General features: G+C 42.7%; 1 protein-coding gene across 9 annotated transcripts in view; it reads left to right on the top strand.

Annotated features, from left to right (window-relative positions):
• PLEKHA5 (pleckstrin homology domain containing A5) overlaps window positions 1-25,911 on the top strand; it is a 260,287-nt gene that overhangs the window by 71,203 nt on the left and 163,173 nt on the right. Inside the window, exon 1 of one of the 9 annotated variants that reach the window (XM_070790008.1) lies at window positions 1-25,911. This exon is cut by the window's left edge and continues 2,117 nt beyond it. The exons of the other annotated variants lie outside the window; for them this stretch is intronic. The gene's annotated coding sequence lies outside the window, so the exon portion shown is untranslated. 9 annotated transcript variants of the gene reach the window in all.

Here is a 25,911-nt window from a genome sequence, read left to right as displayed (position 1 = left end):
GAGTTGAGTAGGAGAAGGTTTCTAAGGTTATGTGCTTGCCTGTTTCTAAGGTTATGTGTTTGTGGTCTGTACTAAAAACATACAGACTGCAAACTTGATGTTGCTGTGAATAACCTTAGGAGAAAGCCAAAGACAGAGTGGTGTTGAGCATTCTCCTAAAGGGCCCCTGTAACAAAGGTCTTGTCATCTCACCGTAAACAAAACACATTTACAGCTTCTTTTGAAAGTTAAGTTTCTGAACAGTAACGAAATGAGAACTGTTGCTTATTAAAGTTTAAAAAACACTAGTGGAAACACATCATCAAAACTTGATTGATTTGAACGAGATTCAAAAAGGGGAGAAACCAGCAGCTTCGTTTAAAGCTGTGAGAGACAATTTTAACAGTCGTGGGAAGGAATGAATTATTTCTAAAATATAGGTGTAACAAGATGAGTATCTGGTCGGGGAGAGACTAAGGAGTCTGTAGTGGATTAAAGAAAGCTGCTGTCCAGTGACTCTGGAAGGGGGTGGGCCATCGGCTCAGCGAGGCAGCTGCCCTCAGTGTGCCCTGTGATCGCTGTCATCACCGCCCTTCTTTTGGGTACTCGCTGTGCTGCAGGGCCTTCTCCTTCATTTGCTCTCATCAGCATCCCTGTGAGACATGGATTATTATTCCCATTTTAAAGATGAGGAAATTTGAGCCCAGAGGCATTGAGCAATGCGTTCAGTGCCACAGAAATTAGAAAATAGTATATCCACTTCTGTGGTGGCTCAGTGGGTAAAGAATCTGCCTGCAGTGCAGGAGACCCAGATTCAGTCCCTGAGTCAGGAAGATCCCCTGGAGAAGGGAATGGCAACCCACTCCAGTATTCCTGCCTGGGAAATCCTACAGAGGAGGCTGCTAGGCTACAGTCCATGGCATCGCCAGAGTTAGATATGTCTTAGTGACTAAACCACCACTTCCAGACCAAAATTCAAATCATAAGAATTAAAGACACTTTAAAGATAGGAGGAATATTGCCAAAAAGCAAGGACTTTGGATTGAAAGGATGGCGTTCCCAGTCAGCTCTGTCTCAGAACGCCATCTCTTGGTGGGTTGATGGATAGCAGCTGAGCTGCTTGGTACCTACAAGGAAAAATTTGCCACGGCCTCAACAGCAAGCACGGGGCTTCCCAGGTGGCGCTAGTGGCAAAGAACCTGCCTGCCAATGCTGGAGATGTAAGACATGCCAGTTTGATCCCTGGATCGGGAAGACCCTCTGGAGGAGGGCATGACAACCCACTCCAGTGTTCTTGCCTAGAGAATCCCATGGACAGAGGAGCCTGGCGGGCTGCAGTCCATAGTGTCGCAAAGAGTTGGACAGGACTGAAGCGACTTAGCACGCACACAGGCATGCAACAGCAAGCACATGTGCGGCCCATTGATGGGGGAGAGCAAAGAAAAAAAAGGGGGGGTGTTTCCTGTTGCTTAACACCTTTTACTTTATGGCTGTGCCACTTGGCATGTGGCTCTTAGTTCCGTGACTAGGGATGGAACCCGTGCCGTCTGCAGTGGAAGGGTGGAATCCCAACCACTGATCGCCAGGCGAGTGCGTCCCTCCCCCCAACTTTTTGTTTATAAATTTTGGTGCCGACCTTTTGCTTGCCTAGAGCTTACCAAGACACTGAGTGTTTGAATAATAATGTCAAACTTTTTTGTTTTCCTGACAGCCCTTTATAACAAGTAGTAAATATTTGAGACCTGGAAAATTATGTATCTTTAGTAAGAATTAACATTTTTCTCTCCCTTTCATTAAACGTTCATGGGGAGCCTCCCATGCGCTAGCCGCCCTCCACGGCCTGTTGGGATACAGTTAGATGTCAGACACGGCTGTGCCCTTGCTGTTGACTTAGTCTGGGGTGGGAACTCCGGACGTGCATCAGTCCTTCCACTGAAGTGGATAAATACTGTGGCAGTGGCAGAGTGCCCTGTGGGCACACACCCAGGCCTGGGCAGGGTTGGGAAGGGGCGGTGCTTCACGGAACGCGTGATGTTTGAGCTGAGTGCTGCTGCACGAGTGATCAGAATGCTTCTCACATGGGTAATGGAGAGAGAGGAATGGCTGGCTTTGAAAGGGAAAGCATCTGTTCTGGATATTTGAGAGGCAGTACCTAGGTTTTGAGGTGTATATTTGGGGTATGTTTGGAAGTGGAATTTTTAAAGGAGTTTTCCTTTTGGGGGTTCTGGGGATGAATATTTGAGCATCTTGAGTGGAAGCGACAAAAAGATAGGCTAGTTATAGAATGAGATAGAAGGAAGAGAGGAAAACTGGGGAGTGAATGCCCGAGGAAATTGGAGCGGTTCCTGGAGGCTCAGAGTCCAAAGGCTGAAAGGTGCTTCGAGAAGAGGTGGTGGGGTCTACGGAGGGATTGCAGCGCCCCCTTGTGGAGGAGTACGAGGAAGGCACAGGGTGTGGTTAGGCTGCCAGTTTCCCGAACACAGCAGATGTCCTGCAAGGTTAGACTTCAGGTGACGTTTCAGAAACGTGCCTGCCTTGGTTTTACACCGGTTCTTGACTTTGGAGAGGGTGTCCAAGGGCCTCTTTGAAGCCGCGTACAGACGTAGGTTCATCTCTTAATTTCATTCCCGGGGCATTGTCCTCTCCCTGCCCATCTTCCTCTGAGAATCTAACTTTGTATTTTCCTGGGAAAATAACTCCCTCCTCGCTCTCAGGCCTGGTCTTGTTCTGTGTCTGATGCAGATCTGACCTTAGCAATGCGACCTTAGGTGATGTGACTGGACCAGTGAGACTGGACCCTGGGACTTTCCCGAAGCTCTGGAGAAAGAAACTCTTTTGCTGGATTCCAAGCTTGTAAAGCTGTAAGCTCACCACTGTCCTCAGGGGAGGAGAGTCTCTGAGAGCTGGGGAGGGAGCCAGGGAGTTGCGACAGACAGATACACACACTCCTTTATCATTTGAGTTGAGTCTCTGAATCTGCTCCTCAACTTTTCAATTTTTTGAGCCACTAAATTCCCTTCTTTTAAGTTATGTTATTTCGAATTGGATTTTCTGTCATTTGAGGCTCAAAGAGTCTCTCGTTCCTCTAAATCTATGTCCTAACATTATTTTAAATCCTGCAAATGATTCAGGGGTTTGCAGTTTGGTAGAGGCCCACACTGAACAGAATTAAATGGTTTTCTCTGTCCAATTATTATCAGGAAGATTTGCCCCACAGATCTAGATCCAGTATTGCTGTCATTAACTAATTCATAATGGTCATTCTTGGGACAGTTTGATCTTTATTATAGACATCCATGTAACTTTTTTTTGTTGTAGTTGAAGAGATGGGATAGTTTTATTAATGCCTTTGAGATTCATCAAGGGTTAACCCATTTATCTCCTTTAGCTTCTTTCAGCAAGGATATTCGTTTGAAACGTTGGGATTCTGTTTTATTCGTTATCTGTCTCTATAGACTTATAACTATTCTTGCCAGCCATAAATCTGAGATCTCGGAATCAGACCGTAAAGCGTTAAACCAACATAATTTGCCAGAGGCTCCATAAAATAAAATATGAAGTCGTCCCTGACTCCTGCTAAGTTAAATAACTTGAAGAAAAAGAAAAACGGTTTTGCTAATTTTGTCATTAGGAGTAAGCTTCCGATTCAGTAGAAAAGGATGGATATTTTAAAATTTAATCCAGTGAAAACTTCTTACTGGAAGGTAACATTAGAAATAGTAGGGCAGTTGGAGAGTACCTGCTGTGGTCATCTGATTTCTGGGGGCATTAAGACACGTGGCCTCTGGGTTGAGTTAGCGAGGCTGGTCGCAGGGAGGGTGATTACTTACTTCTGGCTGCACCTGCAGTGAAAGAAGCTCCTCCCGGGCACCCGCTGATGCTTGTTGGGTTACATAGGAAAAGAAACTTAGATTACAGTCACCTGTGGGTAGCTGAGAATGTGCCTGAATTTAATACATTAAATTCACTTTTTTCTAAGGAAAGAGACATTTCATAAAAGAATAATACTGACTAATTTCTAATTAGTAGGTAGAAGAAAAGAAGTAAGAGGAAAAAGGTTAAATTGAAATTGACTCCCTGTCCACACTCCCTTGGGCTTCCCTGGTGGCTCAGATGGTAAACAGTCTGCCTGCAATGTGGAAGACACGGGCTCAATCCCTGGGTCGGAAAGGTCCGCTGGAGAAGGGAATGGCTACCCACTCCAGTAGTTTTGCCTGTAGAATACCGTGGACAAAGGAGCCTGGCGGGCCCTATGCTCTGGTTGTGTGTTCCTTGAAATTAGTCTGAAGTTCTCAGCGTCCGTGCTTTTTTACTTTATTCTCTATCTAAAATACCTCTTATGAGACTTTCCTGGAAGTCCCATAAATGTCCTGTCTCAAAGAGTCGGACATGAATGAGTGACTGATTAACGACCTGGCGGTCCAGTGGTTAAGACTCCAGGCTCCCACTGCAGGGTGCGACCCCTAGGGATCAGAGGAACTAAGATCTGAGGGACTAAGATCCCATATGCCTCAAGACACAGAAGAAGAAGAAAAAAAACCTCTTATGAATTAGTGTTAAATTATATATCTTACAAATTATCACTAATTAGTATATGAAGTCCTGTATTCTAGTGCAGCTCACACTCCAAGAAGCTTTGGGGCCATTATAGTCAGATTTAATCCCTTTCCACGCAAGCATATCTTCCCTTCTCTCCCCCTCCATTTGTGCAGAATTTTTATTTTATTCCTACTACACCCTTTAGGCATTATGTTAGGTATTAGTAGGTCAAAGAACAACATGCTATTCCTGCCCTCTGGTGGTTGAAATAAACATTGCAAACAAGTGTGTAAAGATCTGTGCTGCGGCTCTTCCCAGCCTTTGCATCATCCATTTATTCCAGTCCCTGCTGGATTTATTCGTTCACTGTTTTGTCAGCCATGTGACGAACATCTTCTGTATGACAATCTTTATCAGTACTTTAAAGGTACCTTATCTGGTATAGCAGAATTTTGGTGTTTGTAGTAACAGCATCGGAGAAGGCAATGGCAGCCCACTCCGGTACTCTTGCCTGGGAAATCTCATGGACGGAGGAGCCTGGTGGGCTATAGCCCATGGGGTCGCGAAGAGTCGGACACGACTGAGTGACTTCACTTTCACTTTTCACTTTCATGCATTGGAGAAGGAAATGGCAACCCACTCCAGTATTCTTGCCCGGAGAATCCCAAGGACAGAGGAGCCTGGTGGGCTGCCGTCTATGGGGTCGCACAGAGTTGGACACGACTGATGTGACTGAGCAGCAGCAGCAGCAGCAGCAGTAATAGCATACGTAGGTGAAGTCTTTCAGATGGAATTCCAAAAAGCATGCTTTCGATGTGTCTAGATCTGATTTTGCCTCTGTTTTGGGTTGCAAAGCGTTTCCTGTCTGCATCTAACATTTCTAAGCCTGCTGAGCTGCAAATGGGTTGTACATGTGATGGGTGGAAAATAAAGAAATGTTGTATACCTTGGCTCTCTCTCTTTTTCAAAGATGTATTTATTTTTTCATTTTTGGGTTGTGCTGGGTCTTCATCGCTGCACGCAGGCTGTCTCTAGTTGCGGAGGGCAACTGTTCTTTGTTGTGGTGCTTGGGCTTCTCGTAGCTGTGGCTTCTCTTGTTATGAAGCACAGGCTCAGTAGTTGTGGCACGTGGGCTTAATTTCCTTGCTGTGTGTGGAATCTTCCTGGAGCAGGGATCGAATTGGTGTTCCTTGCACTGCAAGGCGGATTCCTAATCACTGGACCACTAGGGAATCCCCCTCTACCTTAGTTCTCTTTTGCCGCCTAACAAATGACCTCAAAACTCAGCAGCTTAAAACAAAAAGCAATTACTATCTCAGAGTTTCTGTGGGTCAGGAAATATGGAAGTGACCTAGCCAGGGTGGGGAAGGGGTTCTGGCTCAATCTCTTAGGGGAGTGCTGTAAAGATGTTGCTCAGGGCTCCAATCACCTGATGGCTTGTCTGAGGCTTGACTCTGCCTCCAAGTTGATCCTGATTGGTGGGAGGCTACAGCTCTTCAGATCATGGTCTTGGCTTCCCCATGGTGTGAGTGATTCAAGAGAGAACAAGAGAGAGACCTCAGTGTCTTCAGTGACCTTGCCTTAGAGGTAGGGTTTGACTCTCAGGAGGTGAGAGTCAGTGGACTGTTGGCCACCATGCTTGTGAGCATGCATATGAAGATATGGGCCCCAATTCACTGGTATCTTCAAATGAAAGTATTTTAGAGTGAAATAGAAGGTTGAAAAATTAGACCAGCTCACCTTCACTATAATTTCATTCTTCACTGCCCTGGGAGAATGTCAATAAGTTCTCAATGCTCCCACACTAGAGCTTTTATACTATACTGTAGTCTGGTAAGGGTGCAGTGTATGCCCAGTGGCTTAGTCCTGTCTGCCTCTTTGCGATCCCATGGACTGTAGCCTGCCAGGCTTCTCTGTCCTTGGGATTTCCCAGGCAAGAATATTGGAGTGAGTTGTCATCTCCTTCTCCAGGGGACCTTCCTGACCCAGGACTCAAACCCACACCTCCCACATCTCCTGCACTGACAAGCAGATTCTTAACCACTGCACCCCCTGGGAAACCCCCCAAACTAATGCTTTTAAATGGAGAGAAGTAGGGAAAGACTAGTAATAGATACAAGTTTTATGGGAACAAGCTTTTTATAAAGGTGGGACTGGAACATTTTCAGAGTTTAAAGCTGTGGTCTGTTCTGGACTAGTCAGTGCTGAGAAGTCTTCCCTCTGAGAGAGTACTTAGTGATGGCTGCTTGTTTTTCAAAGATTCTTTGTCAGATTGCTTACATATTTTAATTTGAGCAGTGAGCACCATTTGGGTCTGTACCCTGTCAGAACACCAGCAGTCTCATCACAGTTGTGATGAAAAATGGCAGAAATTCAAGCAATTGGGTAATAAGAAGACTGTGGCCACCTCATGCATATGCAGGTTGAAACATTGCTAGGTTGCTAAGCACGGATGTGAGCAGAACTAAGAGTAAAGTGTCTGGAACAGAATTTTATTTTGGTATTAAGAACATCAGGTCTTTGAAGTAAAATTAGAAAGGAAAATTAAAGTTGCCATTCCTCCCTGCCACCTTCCGCCCCAGTAATCTTTCTCCTCTCTTTCTCGTCATATCCTAATACATGTTTTTCCTAAGTGAAATCTGTCTTCAGGTGGGTGTGTTCATTCTGAAAGTATAGCAAGACTACTTTCAGCATCATAAATGGATGAGAAAGAAAAATATGGGAAGGATGTAAACACCTTAAAATATTAGCATTCTGTTGATCTGGTTTTTCATATCATGGGTTCAGTACCATTTTAGAAACAAATCATATTAGGAATGGTGTTTCTAACTATGCAGTTTTATTGATGCTTCTGGTAATAGCCAACCTAGAGTACATATTTCCATGGAATAGCTATAACAATCTTCAATGTTCGTTTATCTTTAAGGTCTTATATTGCAGGTAAGACTTACGAAATTAATGCACTAATAAATTTGTAATCCCCAACAGCAAAAGGTTTGATTATAATACATTAGACATTGAGATTATTTTCTTAAGAATTTACTTCATTTACTTCATTGACTATTGAGCTGAACCCATTCATTTCTTATTTTGTGATCGAGTATTTACATTTATAATTTATATGTAAAGGCATTGCATAATTTTAATGGTGAGATAAATTTATTTATTTTGGTCTTAAACAATATCTTTGTTTTTACACAAAGCAGTACAAAATGAGGCAGTTCCTTAAAGGGTGACTTGGAGCTAGAAAATCCGTCCTGAAAAATGTTAGTGTTAATTGCTTAGTCACATCCGGCTCTTCTCTACATCATGGACTGTGGCCTGCCAGGTTCCTCTGTCCATGGGATTTCCCAGGCAAGAATACTGGAGTGGGTAGTAGCCATTTCCTTCTCCAGGGATAAATCTAAAAGAAAGTCCTTTCACTGAAGAAATATTTACTGGGCTTCTGTGATACACCAAGGCCGCTGGTGGCTTCAGGGGTCACTATCATGAAGAAAACAGATACTGTCACTGAATTTTTGCAGCTGCCAGCGTAGAGGAGAGATGGATGTTGAACTCATACCCATGCATATATAAGCATATTTGAAAAGATTTGAGCTGAGACTGGATGGATGAGTAGAGGGAGTTAGTTTCCCAGGAAAGAGCCTTCTAGGCTGCAGAGATCCACTAGGTCTGGCAGCTGCCCGAACGCCTGGAGGAGTGGGCGAGGCCTGGGCTTATGGTGCAGGATCCATATGGCCCAAGTAGTGAAGGTTTTAAACAGGGGAATGGTATTGTGTGTATTACTTGAATGCCGGATAGAGAATTAAATGACTCGAGGCTTAGAGAAAAGGGGAATAGCTAAGAAGTGATGGCTTCTGTCCAAAGGTGCGAAGGTGATAGATGTGTTAGGGAATTTCAGCCGAGTCAGGGGCTTCCCAGGTGGCGCTACTGGTAAAGAACCCGCCTGCCCGTGCAGGAGACAGAAAAGACATGGATTTGATCCCTGGGTCGGGAAGATCCCCTGGAGGAGGAAGTGGGGACCCACTCCAGTATTCTTGTCTGGAGAATCCCATGGACAGAGGAACCTGGTGGGCTACAGTCCATGGGGTCGCAGAATTGGACACCACTGAGCCACTGAGCACACACGCATGCATGCAGCTGAGACAGAAGAAAGACAACCCTCTAGAAAGAGAAGTTAGAGGGTGGATGACACTGTTAGATCACACGGGAGAAATAATTTCTAGTTTTGTGACATAGGCAGCTGGTTGGAGGTTCTCTGTGTGTGTGTGTTTTAATATATATGTATATATATATTTTTAAATTTATTTATTTGGCTGTCCTGGGTCATAGTTGCTTCACGTTGCTTAGCTGCATGTGGAATCTTTAGTTGTGGCATGAAGGATCTAGTTCCCCTACCAGGATCGAACCAGGGCCCCCTGTCGTGGGAGCATTGAGCCTTAGCCACTGGACCACCAGGGAAGGCCCAGGATTTTTATGTTTTAAAATGAGAAAAACGGCTCATACTTTTGGAGGGTGGGGTGCAGCTGTGTATTGATGATTCGAGATCTACAGATGGTTTGGGGTAAAGGGTGAGTTTGAGATGGCTGTGAGTGGGCCAGGTGAAGATGTCAGGCTGGCAGTCCAGGTATGCAAGTCTGGAACTCAGGAGGGGGTCAGAGAAAGGAGTCTGGCAGATGTCAACATATTTGTGCTGGTTAGGCTAGTAAACAGACTGTTGTACATACTCTTGAGCTTTGTCTGGACCAGCAATGGGACTAGGATGACATAACTGTGCTAAAATTGTATTGACATGAAAAAGAACTGCTATTTGAATAATTGAGAAAAATCGGGAATGTTGTTTAGGAAAGGGGCTTTTAGAAAGAGCCAGAACTTTCCTTTCATTAGGGCTTTTTTTGTGATTTAGTGCCCACCCTCTCTTCTTGATCTCATTCTCAAGGAATTTGATTACTTGCTGTTCTGTGCTTTTCCAAAGACATCAATCCATTTTCTTATTAAATCTTGAGATCTGGTTACAACATGTTGATTCCCCATTTCCCCTTGTAGCATGTTTTTTTTAGAAATTCCTAATCAGCTCATTCTTACTCTTAGTATCATTTTTTCCAGAGCTTTTCTGAAGCTTCACTGTGCCTTTTGGTTAGAAAGAAAACCACCAGTGCACAGTAGAACCATCACCCTGAGCTTTTTTGTTCATTTTGTCTCATTTCGGGATACTCTTGAAATCCTCTCTCCTATTAGACAGTTTTAAGAAATGTTTGACTCTAGTGTTTATATTTTTAGTGGTAGAAGTACTGCCTTAAAGCTAGGACAACTTCCCTATGGATAATAACACCTTTCTCTTGAAGCAGTACAGATACATTAATGAACTATCTGTTGATTGGATAAATTTATTTTTTAGTTGGCGAAATAAATGCCTTTAAAAAATTCATTCATTCATTGATCAGCTTAATGCCCAGTATTTCTAAGTGTTTCTAGCACAAAGGAGAAATGAAGGTGATTCATTTAATCAGAAACCCCAGTGATGTCAAGGTCATTTCAAGTTCCCTCTGTGATCTTCCTCTTCTTTCTTGCCTACTCTTTGGAGAGGACCACTGAGCATGTTTCAAAAGGGATGTCCCCAAGGAGAAGGGACTTCAGTCTCTCAACCCTCGAGATGGACAGAATGGAGGTGAGGAAGAAGCAACTGGCCAGAGCTGATTTCCACAGAAATTTAAAAATATTAACATGAAAACAAAATGCACAGTGAAACCCAGGCTTTCAGCTAGCAGGCAGAAAAGGAGCTGGAAATGGCGAGAAGAACCAGCAGAGTACGGTGACTCGTTAGTCTTCTAGGATGTTAACATGGTTGGTGTTTTATGTCACAGGTGTTAAACTTTTGTGAACATTATGCACAACAGGAAATACATATTGGCCTTCCCTGGTAGCTCAGTGGTAAAGAATCTACCTACATGCAGGAGACACAGGTTCAATCCCTGATCTGGAAAGATCCCATGTGCTGCAGAGTGACTAAGCCCATGTGCCACAAAAGAGAAGTCTGTCGCTGCAATGAGAAGCCCTCGGCACCGCAGTTAGAGAGTAGCCCCATTTGGTTATAACTGGAGAAAGCCCTAGAGGCAGTGAAGACCCAGTGCAGCCAAAAATAAATAAATAAAATTATTAAAAAAAAAAAAAAATGAAATACATATTATTGCATGAACCACTGTTCACATACAAATTCATTTCTTTATTTAAAAGTGCTGTTGGCATCCTTTCGGCTCCATTTTCATCATCCTCTAGTAGGTCAGACCAGGGTTTAAAAATACTGCCCTGGGAAACAGTGAGATTCACATAGACAAGAGCAGAAGTGAAGTAAGGGTTGTTTTTTCAATTTAGCTGTTGTGGGTCGTGTGCCTGTGTGACTAGAAATCCAACCACCTTGATTGTCTGGCACACAGCTCTCCACATAGCAAGTGTCAAGTTACTGCTGAACAAATGCAGCATAGTAGTCATCACTAGCGTGCAGCTAGTGAAATTGCTTGTTACTGATATCAGTCTCACCCTCTAAATCCATCCGGTTGCAAGACAGGAGACGCTTGTTTAGCAACTGCAGCTCCACTAACCAAAAGAGTTCTGCAAAATAAGCTCAGTTGTAACCTAATCAAATGAGGAGGATCCCCTGTGGCTTCATGACGAGGCTCTCATGACATGGCAGCTAGTCTTGTCCAAAGCGAGCCATCCTGGAGCCCAAGACAGACAATGAAGGGGGTGATACAAAGGTGTGAGTACCAAGAGGTGAGGATCCTTGGCTGTCTTAGAGGCCAGCTATCATTCCTTAAAAGGTTATCTTTGTTAATCATTGCCTTGATTTTTTTTTTTTTTTTCCGTGAGGATCCTTGGCTGTCTTAGAGGCCAGCTATCATTCCTTAAAAGGTTATCTTTGTTAATCATTGCCTTGATTTTTTTTTTTTTTTTCTTAAACGAAGAGGAAAAGAAAGAAAGTGAAGTTACTCAGTTGTGTCCAACTCTTTGTGACTCCATGGACTGTAGCCTACCAGCTCCTCTGCCAGTGGGATTTTCCAAGCAAGGATACTGAAGTGGGTTGCCATTGGAAACATGTAAATGCTTCTTTTATTTTTGAATTTTGTAAGACCTTTCATTTGTGGAGAAGTGCTGACATTTCTACATTTCACAGGTAATTTGGTGAGATTCCAAAGGAATAAAAATGATAAATTTTAGAAAATATGATTCATGAGGAAATACTGAATCATTAGACAAGTTGTATTTAAAGTGCAAAATTATGAAAAATTAAATATTGGGAAGAATATAGATGGAATCAATAAGGATAGAGAATAATTTAGTAAAGTCAGTAATCCTAATCATTAAATAAGTAAAATTACCCATCAGTTGTTGGTCAGAGACATGAGTCACTAAACTTTAAAAGAGTAGATACTATGAGAAGATGGTCATGCACATTTTACTTAATTGCTGCTCTAAATGAGGAGGTAGCAGCAGTGGCCTGTGGACCAAATCCAGCCTGTTTCTGTAAATAAAGTTTTATTGGAAAACAGCCACGTCCATTCGTGAACATATTGTTGATGACTGCTTTTCCACTATAGCAGCAGAGATTGTAACCTAGTCTGTGTGGTCCACAAAGCCTAAACTATCTGATAAACTTTGCAGAATAAATTTGTTGACCTCTGCTCTAGATTTTAGACTTTTATATGCAAGATTAGATTCTGTAGTGTTGATTAAATGCATAAATCCAAGGACTGTAGTATGTAAGTCAGCTTCTAAACATGACTGAAGGTACAGTGTTAAGTGTTTCTATTCTTTTTTAGAAGAAAAGTCTTAATAATTAGAAGAGGGACTGAATATAGGAAGATTCACGAGAAAAATGTTTCATTAGGCAAAGACTTTGTTTATTAAGATAATCCATGAGCTTCACATGGGGCTCCTGGGGGAAGATAAATGCAAACATTATGTTGACTGGATTATGTTACTGTGAAAAAGCAATTTAAAATTTGTGATCAATTTCTTACTCTGAATTGGAAATGAAGACTGTTTTATTTACTTTGAAATTTATTCTGGTTTATGGTGAAGTTTTCTTTCCTTTTCCTTTTTTAAAATGAAAATGTAGTCTTAAGAATATGCCTCTCCCCTCAAAAAACAAAAAACAAACAAAAAAAAAACCACCAGTATGTCCTCAAGTGATACCTATCTATTGCAGGATGACTTGACGAGATACAGGTACTTATTAGTCTTAGATGATATGCTGCAGACAAATTGAAAAATGAAATTTCTGGGAAAGAAGCACAAAGCTGAGGGGTCAGGGTCAGATGACTGAGGACAAGATGCTAGGTATTCACATGCAGGGAGAATAGGAAATGCCAGATGTGATGTATTTCTGAGAGGACCAGCCACATGCCTTCCTTCTACTGGATTGTCTTTATGGTCATCATTAAAATGTTTACTTTTCTAAACTAGTGAAAATAATTTATACCACATACAGCATTTTTAGATTATGACATAAAGAAGAAAAGACATAGAGGTGAAGTTATTCTAGTATTCTTTGAAATTAATAACTACCAGTTTATTAGGAGAGACTTTATTAGTTTATTAGTGAGAGACTTTATTTTTGGGGACTCCAAAATCACTACAGATGGTGACTGCAACCATGAAATTAAAAGATGCTTGCTCCTTGGAAGAAAAGCTATGACCAACCTAGACAGCATATTAAAAAGCAGAGACATTACTTTGCCAACAAAGGTCCTTCAAAAACGTTGGTTTTTCCAGTAGTCATGTATGGATGTGAGAGTTGGACCATAAAGAAAGCTGAGCGCCAAAGAATTGATGCTTTTGAACTCTGGTGTTGGAGAAGACTCTTGAGAGTCCTTTGGACTGTGTAGAAAAGACCCTGATGCTGGGAAAGATTGAAGGCTGACGGAGAAGGGGATGACAGAGGATGAGATGATTGGATGGCATCACTGACTCAATGGACATGAGTTTGAGCAAGCTGAGGGAATTGAAGAACAGGGTAGCAAGACTAAGGCTTGTGTCTAGGGGCGTCTCACTCTGGACCTCTCCACCCCACACTGCTCACCCACGTACCTGTCACTTTGTTCCGACTCCTCTTGTTTTCCTTTCCATTTTCCCTTCTTCCCATCTCTTCTTGCATTTCTGATTTCCTTTTTTCTTTGTAATTGTGTGATAGATGCCATGGGAAACAAAGTAAACCATGGAAGTCACATCACCCGGGCTGCCAGCCTTCACTGTGCCCATCACCCGCTTCTGGAACGATGTATCGATACATGTACCAGACACGTGCCAGGACTGGGCACGGTTTTGCCCAGTTCTTTTTAGGGTTTAGGTTTTTGTTTCTTTTTAGAAATTTTGAACTTTTATTTATTTTGCTGCTCGGGGTCTTAGTTGTGGTATGTGGGATCTAGCTCCCAACCAGGGATCAAACCCGGGTCTCCTGGGTTGGGAAGCACAGTCTTAGCCGTTGGACCATCAGGGAAGTCCCCTGCCCTGTTCTTTTTAACAGGCGCGTGACCTGTTCCACAGTTACAGATACTAACACTTTAACTTATGCAGCCATTCCTACTGAGTATCCTCTTGGCTCTGGGCATCTTGTTTTCTGTCTTTGTTGCTGTTTATGTAACTTTGCCTAATGAGCATCTGGTGTTTGCCTTACCTCCACTAATTGAGACGACTCAAGTGTATCTATGCGTCTAGATGATTTTTCGAAAACAACAGTCACATCTTTTCCATGACCTTGAGTCATTTAGTTTCTTGAAAATAGGATTTTGTTTCTGTGTCGTGAGGTCTTGTCACCCCTTCTTAAATTCCTTGAAAAGTCTCTGTCTTTGTTCATTTATCAACAGATTACATTTTATGTGTCAATTCTGATTTAAATTTTTTTAGGGATCTGCTATTTCAAGCACGTGTTTTAAAATACCACATACAGGTGATTTGAGAGTTTGTTATAGGTCATTAGACTTTAAAATCATACATGTTGTTAAATGTATGTAGTATTTGAGTCACAAGATGTAATTTTTCCAAAAGAACATTAAAATAACTAACCTAATCCCCCGTGTCATTTTAGTGAGTTAGTAATGAAGATCACAGTTTATCATCATTGTTGATATACTGGTTAATTATATTTTTTCTACAGTATTTTCTACATATTTTGGAAGTTTTTTTTTATTTTAGAAGACGAACTTTTCTAAAATGCACTAGGACTTTGTGTACAGTGTCTTATTGTATATAGTAGACACTGGTACATATTTTTAAATGATAGAAGAGAGAGGTGGATGGACAAATGAATAGGAGGGAAGAAGGAGAAAAAGTAAATTGAAAAAATTTTAAATGTGCAACTAGTAAGAGGGTCTTACAAAGCAGGAAGAAAACCTACTGTTTGCCTGTTGTTTTCAGTTCAGTTCAGTTGCTCAGTTGTGTCCGACTCTTTGTGACCCCATGAATCGCAGGCCTCCCTGTCCATCACCAACTCCCGGAGTTCAACTCAAACTCACATCCATCGAGTCGGTGATGCCATCCAGCCATCTCATCCTCTGTCGTCCCCTTCTCCTCTTGCCCCCAATCCCTCCCAGCATCAGAGTCTTTTCCAATGAGTCAACTCTTTGCATGAGGTGGCCAAAGTATTGGAGTTTCAGCTTTAGCATCAGTCCTTCCAATGAACATCCAGGGCTGATCTCCTTCAGAATGGACTGGTTGGACCTCCTTGCAGTCCAAGGGACTCTCAAGAGTCTTCTCCAACACCACAGTTCAAAAGCATCAATTCTTCAGCACTGTGCCTTTGTGGTTTATAATAGAATGAGAAAATAGGCAAAATGGGCTTTTTGGAGTCCAAAATTGACTGATGATGTTGATGTTATTAAAATGTTTAAATCCTTGGTTAAGTCCCGAGGACCTGTCTTATTACTGTTAGAAGTAAATATGCCCCCTGCCACCTAGACCTCCTGCCCTGCCCTTCCATAGAGACAGCTCCCTTCTCTGCTGGCTCCGCACTGCACTTCCAGCATTAAGAATCTCTTCTTTTTCATCTTACTCACCCCCTTGGCAGCATTCAGTGTAGTCGGCCCTTGACACCCTTTCCCCTTTTGGCTTCTGTGAGATCACATGCTTCTGGGTTTCAGGCTGCCTTTCTGGACGCTCCTTTCTGGCTCCTTTTCTTCTGCTGCAGTCGCCTTGGTCGCCCTGCCATCCTTCAGATATGCCAGTGATTCTTATTTTAGGTCTTAGGGGCCTTAGTGCTGCCTTCTTCATCTGCCTGGCCCTTCATGCACACTTCATCTTTTAAATGAGGCTCACCTTGACCCCCATTTAGCTCCATCATCCTAGCCACACTCCCAGTTCCTCTACTGTTTCTTTTCTCATAGCACTTACCCCTTCTGTCATACCACGTGTGTCTGCTAAATTGCTTCAGTTCTGCCTCTTTGCAACCCCATGGACTGTAGCCTGCCAGGCTCCTCTGTCCATGGGATTCTCCAGGCAAGAATATTGGAGTGGGTTGCCATGCCCTCCTCCAGGGAATCTTCCTGACCCAGGGATCTAACCCAGTTCTCCTGCTTGGCAGGCAGATTCTTTACCACTGAGGCACCTGGAAAGGCCCTGTCATACCACACAGTGTACTTATGCTTTAGGTTGTATTTGCCTTCTCTAAGAGTATGAGCTCCACGAGGGTAAGGGTCTGGCCTTTTCACCAGCATCCCAGGCATCTGTGGTAGGCGTTGTGGATTCATGAACGCATGGCGTCTGTCCTGTGTCACTTCATTCACTTCCACGGCCCTCTGCACACCATGTGCCAGTCACTCATAAGCCCTCATCTCCAGCCAGACCTTTGCTCACTTCTCCATACACTGACCTCACCACGTATCATCTAATGGACACAATCAGAAAAAAAATGTCAGTGCTGCACTGTCCTTAATTTCTGTCTTTCCTTCACTTCCCCCCTGACCCCCAACCTCCACGCTGTCAGTAAGCTCTATTGACACTTCCCCGTCCCAGACAGCACCCCAGTATTTCCCAGCCCCCGCTGCACCTCCCAGCTGTCTGGCCATCACCTCTCACCCCAACAATTCCAGTGGCCTCTCAGCTGTTCCTGCTTCTCCTCTTGACCCTTTACCATCCATTTTCCACGCTGTAGCCAAAGGTGTCTTCTTAAAATGTACACAAATCACCTCACATCACAGGCTTGGAGTGACTTTTCCATTAGCACATAGAATAAAACCCAGAGTCCCTTCTCTGGCTCATAAATCCAACACCAGTGGACCTGCGACAGCTCAGGCCTCATCTCTCAGCTTTCCCCTCACTCATCACACTCTAGTCACCGGGGCCTTCTTTCTTCTCTTTAGCTATGCTGGGCCTTGGAACGTTCGCACTGTCCACTCTGTCTGGATTTCTTTCCCCTCTTTTCTGCCATTATTTAAGCCAGCGCTTAAATGTCACCTCCTCGAGACTTTGCTTGACCATCCATCCTTCACTCAGTCACTTATATTAGTTCATGGCATAACCCTCTCCCTCTCTCTTGTAGTCAGCCCTCCATATCCACAGTTTTGCATGCTCAGATTCAACCAACCACGGATAGAAAATATTCAGGGAAAAAATCCCAGAAAGTTCCAAAACACACAGCACTTAAATTTGTCTTGCACCGGCAGCTATTTACATAGCATTTACAAGGAGATCAAACCAGTCAATTCTAACGGAAATCAACCCTGAATATTCATTGGAAGGACTGTTCCTGAAGTTGAAGCTCCAACACTTTGGGCCTCCTGATGCAAGAGCTGACTCACTGGAAAGGACCCTGATGCTGGGAATAATTGAAGGCAGGAGAATGGGGCAATAGAGGATGAGATGGTTGAATGGCATCACTGACTCAATGGATATGAGTTTGAGAAAACTCTAGGAGATAGTGAAGGACAGGGAAGCCTGGCATGCTACAGTCCATGGGGTTGCAAAGAGTCAGACACTACTTAGTGGCTGAACAACCATAACATTATATTAAGCATTATAAATAATCTAGAGATGATTTAAAGCACAATTTTATATAAGGTACTTGAACATCCACAGATTTTGGTGTCCATGGGGAATTCAGGAACCAGTTCTCTGTGGATCCTGAGGGGATATGGTACATTATTTACAAATTGAGTTTCTTTCCCATGAGAATGTAAGCTCTGTGAGAGTACAGGCCTGTTTACTGCTGTATCCCTGCTGTATAGGACAGTGTCTGGCACAGAGTTGATGCTCCATAAATATTTGTGAGTATAATGAATATAGACAATAATATTACATTGTAATGGTGTGAGTTGATAAGCATTGCTTCAGTGGCAATCATGGTACAATGTATGCATGTATCAAAGTAACATGCCATGCACTGTAAATTTACAAATAAGTCAAATTTGCCAAATAAAAATATAATTAAAAATAAATATTTGGGGATTTCCCTTATGGTCCTGTGGTTAAGAATCTATCTTCCAATGCAGGGGACATGGGTTCCATCCCTGGTCAGGGAACTAAGATCCCCCATGCAACAAAGCAACTAAGCCTGTGCATCACAACTAGAGAACCCATGCATTGCCACAAAGACCCTGCTGCTGCTGCTGCTGCTAAGTTGCTTCAGTTGTGTCCAACTCTGTGCAACCCCAGAGACAGCAGCCCACCAGGCTCCCCTGTCCCTGGGATTCTCCAGGCAAGAACACTGAAGTGGGTTGCCATTTCCTTCTCCAATGCATGAAAGTGAAAAGTGAAAGTGAAGTCACTCAGTCGCGTCTGACTCTGAGATCCCATGGACTGTAGCCTACCAGGCTCCTCTGTCCATGGGATTTTCCAGGCAAGAGTACTGGAGTGGGGTGCCATTGCATTCTCGGACCCAGCACAGCCTAAATAAATAAGTATTTGCAGAATGAATGAATGAACAAAGGGAACAAATTGGTTTATTTTGAAGTTACACATTTCTGTGATACTTAAGATAATGTTGTAACTAATTGACTATGAGTCTTTAGGCAGTATGGAAAGAAATAGACTATTCTCATTTTGGGCAGGAGTTACTAAAAAATACTCCTGTGTCTCTTAGTGGAAAGCAGGAAACAGTTCTGCCCCACCCTGATTTTCTCTCTCTTTTTTTTTTTTTACACAATACAATATTTTGAAACATGTTTTTCTTTTATATCTTTATTTAGAAGCAAAATTTTGCACTCACTTTTGTTTTTCTAGTAAAGCAGGAGAGACTTCCTTATAGTCTTAAGCACTGTCTATAGCAGGAGACAGCTTGAATGCCAAAATAATGTATAATTAGGTCTATTCATTATCTTGCCACATGGTAAGTAGATGCTAAGGGTTTATCACTGCAGTAAAAGTCACTGGGATATTTAAGTTTATTTTATGAAAACATGCTTTAAAATTTACAATTCTTTTGTCAGACAGTAACAAATTATTGTGCAGAAGGTATTCCTTTACCAAAGGCTTTTGGAGATAAATGGCCCAGATTTTGTAGAGATTCTTTCTGTTACTTTTTTTTTTCCTCAATGTACATTGCCTGGTCCCACTTTTTTGCTATATATTTGGAAAAAAATTCTGATTGTATTAGTTACTAAGATTGCATATTATAAAAAAATCACAGTGCTTCTGCTTTTTTTCCCTTTAATACCCTCTGATGATCTCTGAATAGGAATGCAGTAAAATATAAATAGGAGTCTTTTACCAACATGATGTATAGACTGTTCTATTTTGTTTTCAGTTTGTCCCAAAGAAGGAAGTGGTGACTGATGCCCGTGGCTGTTCTCTAACTTATGGCTTATTTCTCATCTTCAAGAGCCTGTTGCTTGGGGCTGGGGATGGAGGTGGGGTCTCACTGCAAATGAGGCATGAGGAAATTTTTAGAGGTGATGGAAATATTCTAAAAGTGGATGCAGGAACTTTCTTGGCAACCCAGTGGTTAAAACTCTGTGCTCCCAATGCAAGGTCAAGAGTTTAATCGTGCTTGGGGAAGTAAGACCCCACATGCTTTGTGGTATAGCCAAATAAATAGATAAATTTTTTTGTAAGATTAAAAAAAAGTGGATGTTGCGTGGCTTATAAACTTATTAAAAGCCATTGGATTGTGCACTTTATGAGTTTTATGAATGTAAATTTAACTTCAGTATAACTGAACAGAACCTGATTTAGTCCTCTTTGCCTCATGGTCCTTGCTTCTCCCTTTACTATCAGTTCTTATCTTCACAGTTACTCTCCGCTCTTCCACTAGGTCTTTCGACATTGCCTCAGCTATTGAAAATTATTTTTTTAAATAATTCTACCTCCTTCATAAGCTTACTGCTCTTTAAAACTCATTCAGACTGTGGGCTTGGGGGTCCAAAATCTGGATCCAAATTCTAGTACTTAATATCTGTGACATTGGGTAAGTGTTTTGAGCCTCAGTCTCCAGATCTGTAGAATAGGTAGAATTGTAATCAGATCTGTTGCATTGGGATGTTGTGAATGTTACATGAAACTATGTTTGTCACATCCTGTGTTATTTGTTGCCTTTATTTTTTTTTTTAAAGCATCCTAACAGTTGAGTTAGTATAACAAAGTTCTGGTGGACACAAAACTAGGGAATCATAGCACAGCTGTACCACTTTCCAGCTGTGTGAGCCTGGGAAAGACAATTAACAAACCTCTTTGCCTTCATTTTCTCATCTCTGTTTGAGATTTTAGAGTAAAGTTATTGCAAGGGCAAATGATACAACCCATGTAAAGTTTGTAGTGGCGTGTCTAGCAAAAAGTAAACCCTCAATAAAAATTTGTTATTAAGTCTCTTTAGGACTTACTTAGGCCCACCTGAGCCTTTCCTAAGCTGACTTTCATCTCTACAGTACTATTAAAACAGTGTTCATGGGGTTTGTGGTGATGTTCTATGATAAATCTGTTGACCTTTTCTAGTCATTACTCTACAGACCCTTCTGTCCTTGACAGTCTGGCCACTTCCTTAAAGTTCCCTTCCTTGGATCCCTCCATATTGAAAAAAAGTGAAAGTGTTAGTTGCTCCATGTCCGACTGTCTGCGATCCCATGGACTGTTGCCCACCAGGCTCCTCTGTTCATGGGATTCTCCGGGCAGGAATACTGTGGGTTGCCATTTCCCTCTCCAGGGTGTCTTCCTGACCCAAGATATCCTGTATTGCAGGCAAATTCTTTTTTGTCTGAGCCTCTAGGGAAGCCCATTCCCCCTTATTACCCTTCCTCATTATTTCCTCCATGAGTGGTTCTCCCATTCTGATCTCCCTTCTCAGGTTCTTTATCCAGTTTCCTTTCTTCTTCTGTAGATTTGTGCCTTTGACCTTGATCTCTGTTTTGAACCCCAGACGTGTATTTCTATCAATCAATAGTAGATATCACCAGGTAGCTGTCAGGACACTCATTTCCCCTGTTTCACACTGAACTAACTCTCCTTCCTGTCCTCTCTCCTGCTGGACTCACGCTCCCTTGAGAGGCAACCCTTCCACCTGTCTGTTGCATCTTTCTTCTCCGGCTTAGTCAGTTCCCTCACCACTCCTACTTTCCCCCAGAAGCCTTGTAGTTGTGCTCTAGTTTTCCATCTGTTTGACACCCTCCATCCATTCGTACACCCTATCCTGTAGATTCTGTCCTTAAGTTTTCTCAAATTTATTATTTTCTCTCCATTCCTTCCCTTATTGTACTCCTTTGGAATCTCTCTCTAATTCTCATATCAATGACCAACTCATTCATGTCTGACTCTTTGCGACTCCATGGGCTGTAGCCAGCCAGGCTCCTCTGTTCATGGGATTCTCTAGGCAAGTTACTGGAGTGGGTTGCCGTGCCCTTCTCTAGGGAATCTTCCCAAACCAGGCATTGGAACCGGATCTCCTGCGCTGCAGACAGATTCTTTACTGTGAGCCACCAGGGAAGCGGATTACTCATAAAGTCTTTTATAAACTGTCCATGTGCCTAGCTGGCTACTTGCTGCTTTGCTGCCCCCGGGCTGTGCATGTGGGGGAACTGCCTTTCCCCACACTGTATGCATCTTCTCCGGCTTTCTGCCTTGCCCACATTGTTCCTTTGTTTGCTGTAAAGAATCCTCTGAAGTATCCATCTGCCCTTTTGTACCAGAACATCTTCATTTTCTTCCTGCCAATCTTGCTCAGATATTAACTGATTTGTAAATCATGCAAAATTATTGTATCCTTAACATACTCCCTTCTCTGTCTCTATCATTGTCTCTGAATTTTTTATGTATTCAGGGTTTCCCTGGTGGCTCAGATGGTAAAGAATCTGTCTGCAATGCAAGAGACCTGGGTTTGATCCCTGGGTCGGGAAGATCCCCTGGAGAAGGGAATGGACACTCCACTCCAGTATTCTTGCCTGGTGAATTCCATGGACAGAGGAGCCTGGCAGACTACAGTCTACAGGGTCACAAAGAGTTGGACACGACTGAGTGACTAACATTTAGCACCCTGTAACCTCCTGGGTACTTCAAACAGTGGCTCTTAACCAGGGGAACCTCAAAATCATGTAGGGAGCATCTTATTCATGTCTGCCCTGCCCCAGCACTGAATATGTTCAGAATGAAAGATTTCTGGACCCTGGATGCACGTGCTTGAGTGTGTTTTTAGCTACCGAAATGATTCTGATGTGACCCTCTGGTTTAAAAAAAAAAAGAGACAGATTGCAATAAAGGGCTCATGTGTTGATTTCCGTTGTCCCTCCTGTCCTTCCCTCCCTGTGCTTAGGAATGAATGCCAGGTGTGTTTATTACACAGCACGGTCCATCCAACCTCACATGTGTTCATGCAGTGAAATACACTCTGACCGTGTACAGTCTTCAGAGGTTACTCCTCAGTCGTCATGGAAATAGGTTCTGTCTTTTGTTGAACTTTTACAGGTTCATCCGTTCTTTTTGGGGTAGCTTTTGGGAAAGTTTTTATCACGTTTTGTAGGTAGAGAAAGGGTAATGAGCAAGTCAGTTAAAGAATGAGTGATGAGACAGAAAGATTTAAAAGACAAAAAAATACAGGACTGCTAGGTGAAAATCAAAGGTTACAGGTAATTACAAGAGGACCTCAGATTTAAATCAAAATGCTGAGGTTGAATATGCAGGAGCAAGGAAATTCAGGTTGAAGATCTATTCAGTGATATGGCAGAATTCAAAAAGTACATTTGAAAAGGGATATACATGTGCTGGGAAAAAAATGCCAATTTTACCCCCCTCCCCCTTTTTTTGTATCTCCCTGTCTTTCCAAAGTTGACTGCTTCATTCCGCTTTTTAACACATTACATGACCCCAGTGCTTCCATTATGCAGGGTGTCGAATGCTCCTTTGGGCTTCCCTGACAGCCCAGTTGGTAAAGAATCCGCCTGCAATGCAGGAGACCCAGATTTGATTCCTGGGTTGGGAAGATTCACTGGACAAGGGATAGGCTACTCACTCTAGTATTCTTGGGCTTCCCTTGTGGCTCAGCTGGTAAAAAATCTGCCTGCAATGCCAGAGACCTGGGTTTGATCCCTGGGTTGGGAAGATCCCCTGGAGAAGGGAAAGGGTACCCACTCCTGTGTTCTGGCCTGGATAATTCCATGGCCTGTATAGAATGCTCCTTGCCATCTGTTGACAAGTATTAATACCATCTCAGAATAATTAACTGCTTTTTTCTCTTCTCTCATCCAGTGTTGACCCTTTCTGATCCCCATACTGGTTCCCAGGGTAAAGAACCCACCTGCCAATGCGAGTAGACGTCACAGAGATACAGGTTCAATCCCTGGGTTGGGAAGATCCCCTGGAGAAGTGAATGGCAACCCATTCCAGTATTCGTGCCTGGAGAATCCTGTGGACAGAGGAGCCTGGCAAACTATAGTCCATAGGGTCACAAAGAGTTGGACATGACTGAAGCGACTAAGCACACACACGCTGCTGTCCTTCCCCGTCCCTGAACTGGGTGTTCCTTCTTCCTAACCTCCCCTTTCTGATCCAGATCCTTAGTATTTATCTAAGAAGTTCACCCCCTTGCAAAACCTTTTCTAAATTTCCCTTCTCAGAATTCTTTCTGTCTTCCCTCCAAACACTCCAGAACATGAAGGCACCTCTCTTCTGCCATGGTGATCTGATCTTAGTTACTGGTTTTCTTGCCTTATCGTCTCTAATCTCTGCTGGAGAGAGAGACAGTCCTCGTTTTTTTATCTCCACTCTGTGTTGCCTTGTACCATGTCTCATATGTTGATTTTTGTTTGTTTGCTAGTTTTCAGTGAAGAACTTTTTCTCATTCAGCAATCACAGAGAGCTTTCCTTGAGTATTTTAGGTAACCTCCTCTTTCTACAGAGCCCTCACCCTGACATGTACAATGCATAAAACTTAGTAGACATAACAGTACACGAAACGTAGGCATATTGACACTTCTTGATGATTTGCTTTTGTTCTGTGTTCCGTTACTTCCTGTGCTTTTTCATTAAAGATAGAATGTTTACGTAGACCCACAGACCTTGCAGTTGTACCTACTGAATTTTCCTTGACAGTAAGAATGAGTTGCTTTGGTAGAATGCCAAAGAAACTGGTGTGTTGGCAGTTTTCTTTGAACTTAACACCTTTATTTTCTAGAAAGGTATTGGAATTACAGGAGTTTCCCTGGTGGCTCATTAGTAGAGAATCCACCTGCCAGTGCAGGAGATGAGGGTTCAATACTTGGTTCGGGAAGTCCCCTGGAGAAGGAAATGGCAACCCACTCCAGTATTCTTGCTGGGAAATCCCATGGACAGAAGAGCCTGGTGGGCTGTAGTCCATGTGGTTGTAGAGAGTCAGACACGACTGAGCGACTATACAACAGCAACATTGGAACTACACGTGGTTCCGTAAACAGTTCCCTGTGATCTTTTCTTTTTTTTTAAACTTTAACATTTTATTTTATATAACCTCTCTGAACCTTTACAAATCTTGTCCCACTATGTATGAGGGACCTTGCCTCAGTTACTGCCATGGAATCTGTCTGTTTCCTATGCCTTCTCACTTTCCCAAGTCTTCCACATTAATTTGGGGGTGGGGGTTGGAGGGAGGCAGGGCTACTGTTCACAGAATGAGACCTTGGTGTGTTGGGGAGGTACACAGGTGGTTTACAATCAGGAAGCGCTAGGAGTAACCAAAAAGGACTGTGAAGGAAGCGAAATCATACCTTACCTCAGGGGCCCATCGCAAGACAGGTCAGCCCCACTCTGTCCGTGGTTTGCTTCCCCAGGGTGGGTGTATGTCGAATGTATAGGCACTTCCTAGTTTTGCTTGTCTGCCCAGGGTGAAAATAGGAAGTGGGCAGTCAAGAATCGTCTGGTTGGTTTGATCGGGTTGTATCCGCTTGCTAGGTTTCTGTGTCTAGGAGACTGAAATGGTCACAGTGAGCAGAGGATAAGCCTCTTGACCGTGTTTCCATCATGTAGAACTGCATGGTCTTTGCAGCAGCTTACCCAGCAAACCAGGCAAATGAGCTATTTGATGACATAAACATACATATGTGAACTATTTGGGTGATTTCTGTGTGTATGGTTGTGTGGTATTTTGGTAAAAATTGTTCTTGAATATGTGGGGGGAAATTTTTTTAAGTCCTATTTAAAGTTCTATCAACATTTGGGTGAGGCCTGTTTTATATAAGCATGTAATCTGTTATGTAATGTATAATCTGTAGGTGAGAAAAATCTTATCTGCTGTAGTTTGAATACAGTAGACATTTTTAATAAAGATGCTGACCATTCCAGCTTACTGATATTTACTGACATTTCCAAATCAGAAATGAAAATAGTGCTGGATAAGTTTGTAGATGATTTTATTTAGGGCCTAGACAAGAGGACAGAATGAGAGGTTAGAAAGTGACATGAATGGCTCAAAGTTTGCTTAATTCATCAGTGGTCACATTTAAATTTGGGGGATCACATCCTGGATATCTGGAAGTTTCCAGTTCATTCCAGCATTTTGGATGCTCATGTGGACATAGCTAATGTGATAATTGAAACCTAAGGACTTGTTTGAATAACAGAAAAATAATCATTTACAGTGACATTAGGTTAAATGAACCGCAAAAATCATGAAGTTAAAGACAAATCAATGTTCATTCGGTGGTTCTGTTCAGTTTATTGCAGTTAATGATCTTCAATTGAATTTGCGGCTCTCGGAGTTTGCTTGGAAGTAGGCCGTCACATGCCGACGTGAAATACCCAGTCATTTAAATTAGATGCTGAGCATGCTCGTAGGGAGTACTTATTCTTGGAGGCTGCAGTGTGGTTCAGTTTTCTTCTAGTGGCAGGAACAGAAAAGAGGTCCCCGTGTGCCCTGTGTCATCACTCTGTCAGAGTGCATGTAATCTGCCTCTGGAAACCAGAGGCCTGAGACAAAGAGGAGCGTGGAAGTTGTTAGCAAGAGGCTGTTTG

Source organism: Bos indicus, chromosome 5, assembly GCF_029378745.1.
Source record: "Bos indicus isolate NIAB-ARS_2022 breed Sahiwal x Tharparkar chromosome 5, NIAB-ARS_B.indTharparkar_mat_pri_1.0, whole genome shotgun sequence".
NCBI lineage: Eukaryota > Metazoa > Chordata > Mammalia > Artiodactyla > Bovidae > Bos > Bos indicus.
This window is presented reverse-complemented; position numbering and strand designations above follow the sequence as displayed.